Below are 8,473 nucleotides of genomic sequence, written 5' to 3' on the forward strand. Positions count from 1 at the left end.
AAATTGAAGAGGGCACAGCATTGTTAAAAAATAAACATTCAAATATGATTAAAATTTCGGAATAAACTATAAAAATATTGGTAGTAAATAAGGCAATTTGGTGATCAACTTTTAAATATTTTTTAAAAGTATTTCGTAGTTAAAAGTAATTTTTCTAAACTTGTAATCTGCAAATATTGTTTTTGTAACTTAAATAAATATTTATGAACTGTAATATTACATTACGTATTGGAATAATGTAATTGTAATTCACTTAATGACTTTTTTGATTAATATGAGATTAGTTATAGTAAATAAAACATCATTACCTTAACCCAGCGTTTTTCAATCTTTCCGTGTTTCGGACCCAATTTTCAATCATAATTTTCATCGTACCGCCCTCTCATACGATAATAATGTATATAACAGAAATGTGTTTTGAGTATTTTGACGCTAAAGCTACACTACGACTTTAATTACAAACGTTACAAATTACCAAGAATAAGAAAATGTATTGATATTTGGCAACACCGATCCCCTGCATTGACAAAACCAGAATCGATTGCTCTCTGTCTTACGTCCACCACATCGAAAATTATCGCAGCTTCACGAGAAGTTCCGATTTGTCTCGAACATTCTGGAACGTCTGCGCAAACGTATATCAATGCTTCACCTTGTTCAATTCAAGCCAGTCTCAGTAGATTCAGTCCTTCTATCGCTATCGAATATATCGAGAATGTGTATGTTGTAATTTACGTGTTAATTTCAATTCACGGTATTAAATATTCAAGGCAGTAAATTTATAGAGAATCCTGGATAAATTTTGAAGTGGGCGTAAGCGAGCATTAGACGATAGTGAAGCATCAACAAGTGCACAGACGAGCGTGGTTCCGAAAATAAAATCAGAAAATATTCTCAAAAATATTTAGATTTTGAACTTACCAGTACTGAAGTAAATGAAGAAGAATGGGCACTATGTGTCGTTTGCTCAAAATTTTTGGCAGCAGACAGCATGAAACCTAATAAACTTTAACGACATTCGGAAACGCTTCATAGTTAGTTTGTTAACAAACCCCTAGAATTCTTTCAATTAAAATTAAAATCATATGAAAAGCAAATGTATTTTTTTTTTTTTAATTTATGAATGAAAAAGCTTTACTTGTCTGTTACAAAGTTTCATATAAAATAGATAGATGTAAAAAGCCTCGCACCATTGGTGAAGAACTTATTTTACCAGCTGCAATTGAGATTATAGAAAGTGTATTTGGAGATAATTTTGCTAAAAAATTGCAGTCCGCACCTCTATCAAATGATACTGTTCCCGTCGAATTGGTGATATAGCTAAAGATGTACAGCATCAGCTTTTCGGGAGGTTGCGTGACAAATTGTTTTCAATCAAGCTTGATGAGGGAACAGATAGCAATAAAGATGCTCATTTCATTGCCTATGTTTGATTTTGTGATGGTATGTCAGCCGTAGAAGAACTGCTTTTCTGTAAACCAATAGAACTCTAAGCAACAGCACTCGCATTACGTGCTATCTTGAATTATTTTATAAACGAGGCAAACATAGAGTGAAAAAATTGTGTGGGAATATGCAACGATGGTGCTCATTCAATGTTTAGAAGATTTCAAAGTATAGAAGCACTTGTGAAACAAAGATCTCCACAGTGTGTCTGGATAGATTGCATAATCCAAAGAAAAGCTCTGGCTTCCAAAGAAATGAGTCCTGGTCTGAATATCATGCTAACCACGGTTGTGACCGTAGTAAATTATATAAAAATGAGATCCCTAAAATCAAAAATCTTTTATGCGCTTTGTAAAGACATGGATGCAGTACATTCAACATTTCTATTTGATTGTGAGGCAAGATGATTATCACGTGGGAAATTTTTGCTATGTGTTTATGAATTAAGAGATGAAATCGCCATTTTCTAGAAGAGAAAAAACCGACCGGAAACCAAGAAGTTTCGTGATGGTTTATTTGTGATGGAATTGAGCTACTTGGTCGACGTATTCGAGAAATTAGATACCTTAAATCTTTAACTCCAAGGAGCAAATACTCATATGTTGGAGAATTCTTTTCTAGGAATTATTTTCATTTCTTGGAGAATTCTTTTTGTAGAAAACTGGAATTATGGAGTAGAAATTTAAAGTAAAACAACCATGTTTGCAAATGTGGATGAATGTGTTGTTAAAACTTACAAGGCTGAAGAAATACATGTGAAAGTTTTTGTGTAACCATTGAAAATCATTTAGCCATGCTAACAAAAAATTTTAAAAAGTATTTTCTTGCTGACGACAACTTTGTAGAAAGTTACGAGCGGGTCAGGGATCCATTTGAAAATACTCCCTAAGGACTTTCAACTGCCGAAGAAGAAATCTTCATAGACTTCATGACAAGTGGCGAAATCGAAAAAAAATTTAGTAATAAATCATTCTTTGAATTTTGGACATTGGTGGATGATGAGTTTCTGCACTGAAAACAAGAGCATTTCGTACACTATTACCATTTTCAACATTATACCTTTGCGAAACCGGATTTTCTGCGGTGGCTGCTTTGAAGACAAAACATAGATTTCAGCTAAATACAGAAAAAGTTCTCAAAGTGTCTATTTCTAATATTAAACCTTCCTTCGAAAGACTTTGCTCTGCAAGACAGGCCCAACGGAGTCACTAATAATTATTAAACTTGTTTTTAATTTAGTATTGATAAGTTAATTATTAAATACTTTGTGCAGTACTAATACAATCCTATTTCTAAGTGTATTATATCAGTGTAAATGTGTATTTTATTCTTTATTATTTGAGAATGAATTTTGTTTTGATTTCCTTTCAGTAAATTAAGACATTTTTTTAATAATATTTCCTTTTCGATATGCTCACGCCCCCCATTTAGTGTTATCACGCCCTCTTAAGGAGGCGTGACCCACAGGTTGAGAAATACTGAATAAACCTATTAAAATAAAATTATCACTTTTATATAGAAATGAAATGAAAAAGTTATAAATACATTTTACAAGCTATAATAATTTGTTTAACTAGAGATAATCATTTTATTAAAAAAAGGGTTTTTGTTATTACAAGAGTTACAACAAAATTTAGTGAAAAAAAATCTTCATTCAAAAAATTATTCTGCTTTAGTGAAAACACAAATAGACTGGACAACAGGGTGAATGCACGTATATGGGTTATATATACAGTATATTTACCTCTTTTGTTGAAACAAATTTAGGCCTACTTCAAATATCGGCCTGATAGCTAAAAATATTTCACTTTCTTCTTTCGATGTATGATGCTGTTAACTACAATTAAATTTGATTTTTTTTAACTAATAAAGATATGTAATAGATGTTCAATATTTATATCCTTACTGGAAATCCATCAGTAATACAAATGATGTTTTACATTACGCTTAAGGTGAAAGTTTTTAACTGTTGTTATTCTATACTTATTTTGTATTTAATGTTACATGTATCTGTATTCTTAAAAAAAAATTATTGTCATGTTTATGATTAATTTATAAAAATTGTGTCATAAACGAATAATTATTTATTACAGTTTCCTTTCAAAAATAATCCTGAAAAATCCACATCTCAAAATGATTTATTAAAAAAAAAAAATGTTAAGTTTACATGACATGAAATAATATTCTTTTTAAGTGAAACACTTTCGAATATATTACTAATTTTAACAAACCCAAATCTTAGTGCTAAGGACTGTTAATATACCACTTATGAACTGTAAGCTTAAGTTATAACGGAAAATACATGACAACGGTTAACTTACATTATTAGAATCCAGTTTTTTTTAAATTTTGTGTCATAAAAAATCATCCGACAGGAATAGATTTTAGAAGAGAAAATGAAACATTAATTTACTAATTTTTTGAGATGTGACAGTATATTTATCATCCTGATGGAATTAAAGTAATATTAGCATACAGTTTTGTAAATTTTTTAATGATTGTTCTATATCTATTTTATTTATGTACGATTTACCATTAGTGTTTTACGAATTTCCCTTTCCTAAGACTGTGATAAAAGTAAGTGTATTTACGTTTAAAAATATATAGAATGTTTCTAACCATTCTTAAATTTGCTATTTTACATATAAATGTTGTTATATCTGGCTCAAATTTAGCTTTATATGTTATTGATACTCGCATCAATTAAGACCATTGTTATTTGAAAATAATGCAGGGTATCATGAATTGGTTCAAATGTATATTAAAGAAACAATAATAATAAATAAACGGAGCTTCTTTTTTATGAATTTAGAATTGAGCTCAATCATACTTAACTGCCAATTCACAAAAGAGTTGAAAAATAAATATATTTTCTATCAATGTTTTTATTAAAACCTCATGTCTGTATTTTAACCTTCTTAGCTATTGCTAAAAAAATTAGTTGTCTTGAATGTATTAAAAACAACTTGTGATTATTTTTTAACAGTGGAGGGTTTTTTCGGTAATATCCCACACTTGTCTACCAGCTGTTATAGCCTGTTTGTGACTAGGGAGGTAAATATTTTCATAATCGTATAATTAAGTAATACCTCCACGGTTTTTCGGTTGGTGTTGTTCCCTTCTTATACGGTATTAAAATTTTAATTTTTAAGCATACTTGAAAATCTGGGTTATTTTTTTATTCAATGCGTCATTAAATTTTGATACAGTACCGTACAAGTAGTGGGGTAAGGTTTTTAGAATCTATAAGCGTGCCATCTGCTTCAGGTTCTTTATTAATTTTTTTTGGTTGTGTGTCATAATAAATTTCTCAGACTGAAATCCCTATCATCTGAAAATCTGAATAAGGATCCCTAGTAAGAGGGACGATCAGAAAGTAAGCTACATCTCCTCTATGAATCAAACACATATTTATAAAACAATATTTTTTATTGAACTAAATACTACATATTTTTATCTATTTTTCGACATAATCACGAAGCTTTTCTAAATACTTTTCGTGCCTTGTGACAAGTTTTATAGTTCCACTCTCTTAAAGATTTCCTTCAAACATTTATGGACCGCTTCCTTTAGTTCATCATCATTAGCGAAACGCTCCCCTCCACGTCTAGCTTGAGAGGACCAAACAGGTAGTAGTCGCATTGCTAGATTAAGGCTGTAAGGCAGATGAGACCACACTTCCCACTTGAATTTTTGCAGTAACTCCTTTGTCGCATGAGCTGAATAAGGAGTAGCGTTGTCGCGAAGAAAAACGACCCCATCGCTCAATCTTCCGGGTCTTCGATCTTTATTGGCTTTAGGCAATTTTTTAAAGTCTCACAGTAAGATTCGTCATTGACTGTTGTTCCTCGGGGCATAAATTCACTGTAAACTACTCCTCCAGAATTGAAAAAGACTGTCATCATAACCTTTCGAACATATGGGGATGTTTTCACTTTTTTGGCTTCATTTTATTGTCTTCATTCATGTGATGCTCAGGAATAATGAAGCACCCAGCTATCATCCCCTGTGATGATTTGTTTCAAAAACTGTGGACCGGTCCTACAATACCGTTGAAGAAAAGAAAGAGCAGGAAGTGCAAAATGTTGATATTTGTGACAACAGATGTTTGTGTTGATGTTTGATTGATCAACAGATGTGACACCCATCGTGCACTCATATTACAGTAACCAAGCTGATCGTGAATAATCGCAAACACACTACCATAACTGATATTAAGTTCACTTGTGATCTCTCTAATTTTAAAGCGCCGGTTATTCAAGATCATTTCTTTCACGCGTTCCGCGTTACTCGTCATGTTTGCAGTTAAAGGACGCCCAGCACGCAGTTCGTCACTCACATTTGTTCTTCCGCTTTCTGAACTTTGGCAACATTTTGTGATTATGGGGCGTGAGATTGCATTCTCACCGTATACCTCAAATATTTGGCGACGAATTTCACAACAATTGTAATATTTGCCCAAAAAAATCGGACTACTGAAGCACTTCTATGCTGAACGAAACTTCTAAGTTTATTAAATACCAGGGGATTTCTTCAATAGAACTGAAATGAAAGCTTCTCACCTATTTTTTGATTAGTTCACAGTCTTTAAAACTTTTTCTCGGTGTCAGTATAGCGTAATATATCCTTGTTTTCTGGAGTCTAACACATGTAGGTTTTAAAAGTTTGTTACATGGTTTCCATACATCCAAAGAAAGATATAGCAAAATGTTTAGGTAAAGAGCAGATTTAGCTGCCATCAGAAATGTCTTTTTCCTCTTATAATTAGCATATCATATTATAGTTGATCTATCAAAATATTCAACATTATGAAACCATCTTTATAATATTTTTCTAAATTAATTTTAATTTTTGTGTAATTATTTTGGCTACCTTCTACTCCGTCGACGAGCAACTTTTCCCTTATTTTTTTAACAGAATTAAAACGTATCGTTTACAAAAAGAAAAAGAAACCCGACTTCGAATCTTCCCTACCAAATGTGGTAGGGAAGATTCCTATCCGAATCATTATTCAGAAGTTTTAAAAAAACTTCCGAATAATGATTTGGAAGTTTTAAAAATGAATTCACGGGTCGTTTTATACTTTATCCTTATTAAACAAATATGAGATATTACCTGCAAATAAACAAAAATATCAAATCACTTTCGAACTACTAATAAATAAAAAGTCTTCATTTTCTTTCTTTGTTGCTAAAATATCTTCAATCGATTTCTTCAAAATCGAAATTCAGATTGTATTGCTCATGCAATTATGACAAAAAAGTATTCTTGAAATTTTTAGTATGTTAGCAGTGGAAACATTAGCAACGTGAACTTCTTAGTGTGTCAGCACGGCTAGTAGTTTAAGAATTGTTTTTTTTATATGATCGTAAGTCACAAAGTAATACTGGTCAAACGTTATCATTTTATTATAAACTAAGTGACAAAAACTGACCAGAATTTCACAGGTTTTATGATTCATGAATCTTTACAAAACCTGAATCTTCATCATTATGAAGTTACGTTTCATGAAAAATTAACAACAGAAGCAAAAGAGCATTTGTTGAAATTGGAAATTATTGATTACCAGTCTACTGATACATGAATTTTCCAATTGAAGAGAGTTTCGTTAAAATATTTGTCCTGTTTAGAACAATTTTGAGTTACTTTTAAATTTTATATACAATTTCGTAAAATTCTGACTCAGAAAGCTTATTTATAAAAAGCCTTTATATCGAATTCATTATATTATTCGTTATCTAACATTTTCTCCCGACAAACAATGAAAGACTTCAGGAATAAGAATATTCAGTATCATTAAATAATTACTATAAGGATGAAACAATATTTTATACACAGAATTTTTTAACTAAATTTACTTTTTACGTGGAATTTAGCCAGAAACGTTTGATTAATAAGTTTAAATACTTGCTTAAATCCTAAAACTTCAATTTTAAATATACTAGTATTACACGACTAAAAGGCTACGTTTTAGCCATTAATAAGTTTAACAATTCTGTAGCAAATTCTTTCTTCATATGAATTATCGATATCGCCAAAAAATATACTTAAATCCAAGTTTTAATTTAACAGAATATTTTATTTTTACCAGATGAGCCGGGTAAGAGTTAGATTAAAACGTTAACACTGATATTGTGGTTTATTGAAAAATGTAATTAGAATTTAAAGAATGGAACCTAATCCCGTATGAGATTGTAACGTAATTCACGAAAATAAAATAATTTTATTATTATTATTATTATTATTTATTCTTTATTATTTTTACCTTTTTAAAACTGAGTAGTCTACCTTTTAATTATTCCATTATTTTCACGATAGTTTATGTATTCTTGTTAGGAATGTTAAAATAATATTTACATTATTCAGGGCCCATCTTTTGATTCCATTTTGATGTATTAGTGAGCGCATTTTCACTCTGACGGTATCATAGAACTATGGTACAAACAAATATTATTTCACGTGGACTCAGATAAAAACTCCATTCCAGAGATCATATTACTACAATGAACTACAATCCCTTGTAAATTAATTAAAACAGAGGTATATTGTGTATGTACACAAAAAGTATTTAGTATAAATAAACCACATTAGATTCATTAAATATTCCACTCTTATATTGTAGATGGAATGAAACTGTACTTACTAATATATTAAATAAAACGGTAGTGTATACATAATATATATACATAATATTCATTAATAAGTACGTATAAATACGTAAGTATGTATTATTATATACATAATATTAATTAAGTAAATGACACATTTTATTTCATTAACAAACAAATAAAAAAAATTGACGGCACAAGAAATGAAAAAAGAATTTAGTCCGACAAGAAATATAGTGTTTACAGAACAGGTGCATCATTACATTGAAACATGTTTTATAACGTTAAATTGAAGATGACTCGCTTTAGAAGGGAATCGAATTTTTAATGTCTTACTAGATTAATTAATAATTATCCATTAAGAAGAATTGGCAACGCTTTTACAGTGATTATTAATAAAATAACAATTAATGAAATGT

The sequence above is a fragment of the Lycorma delicatula genome, chromosome 1 (genome assembly GCF_047948215.1).
Source record: "Lycorma delicatula isolate Av1 chromosome 1, ASM4794821v1, whole genome shotgun sequence".
Classification (NCBI taxonomy): Eukaryota; Metazoa; Arthropoda; class Insecta; order Hemiptera; family Fulgoridae; genus Lycorma; species Lycorma delicatula.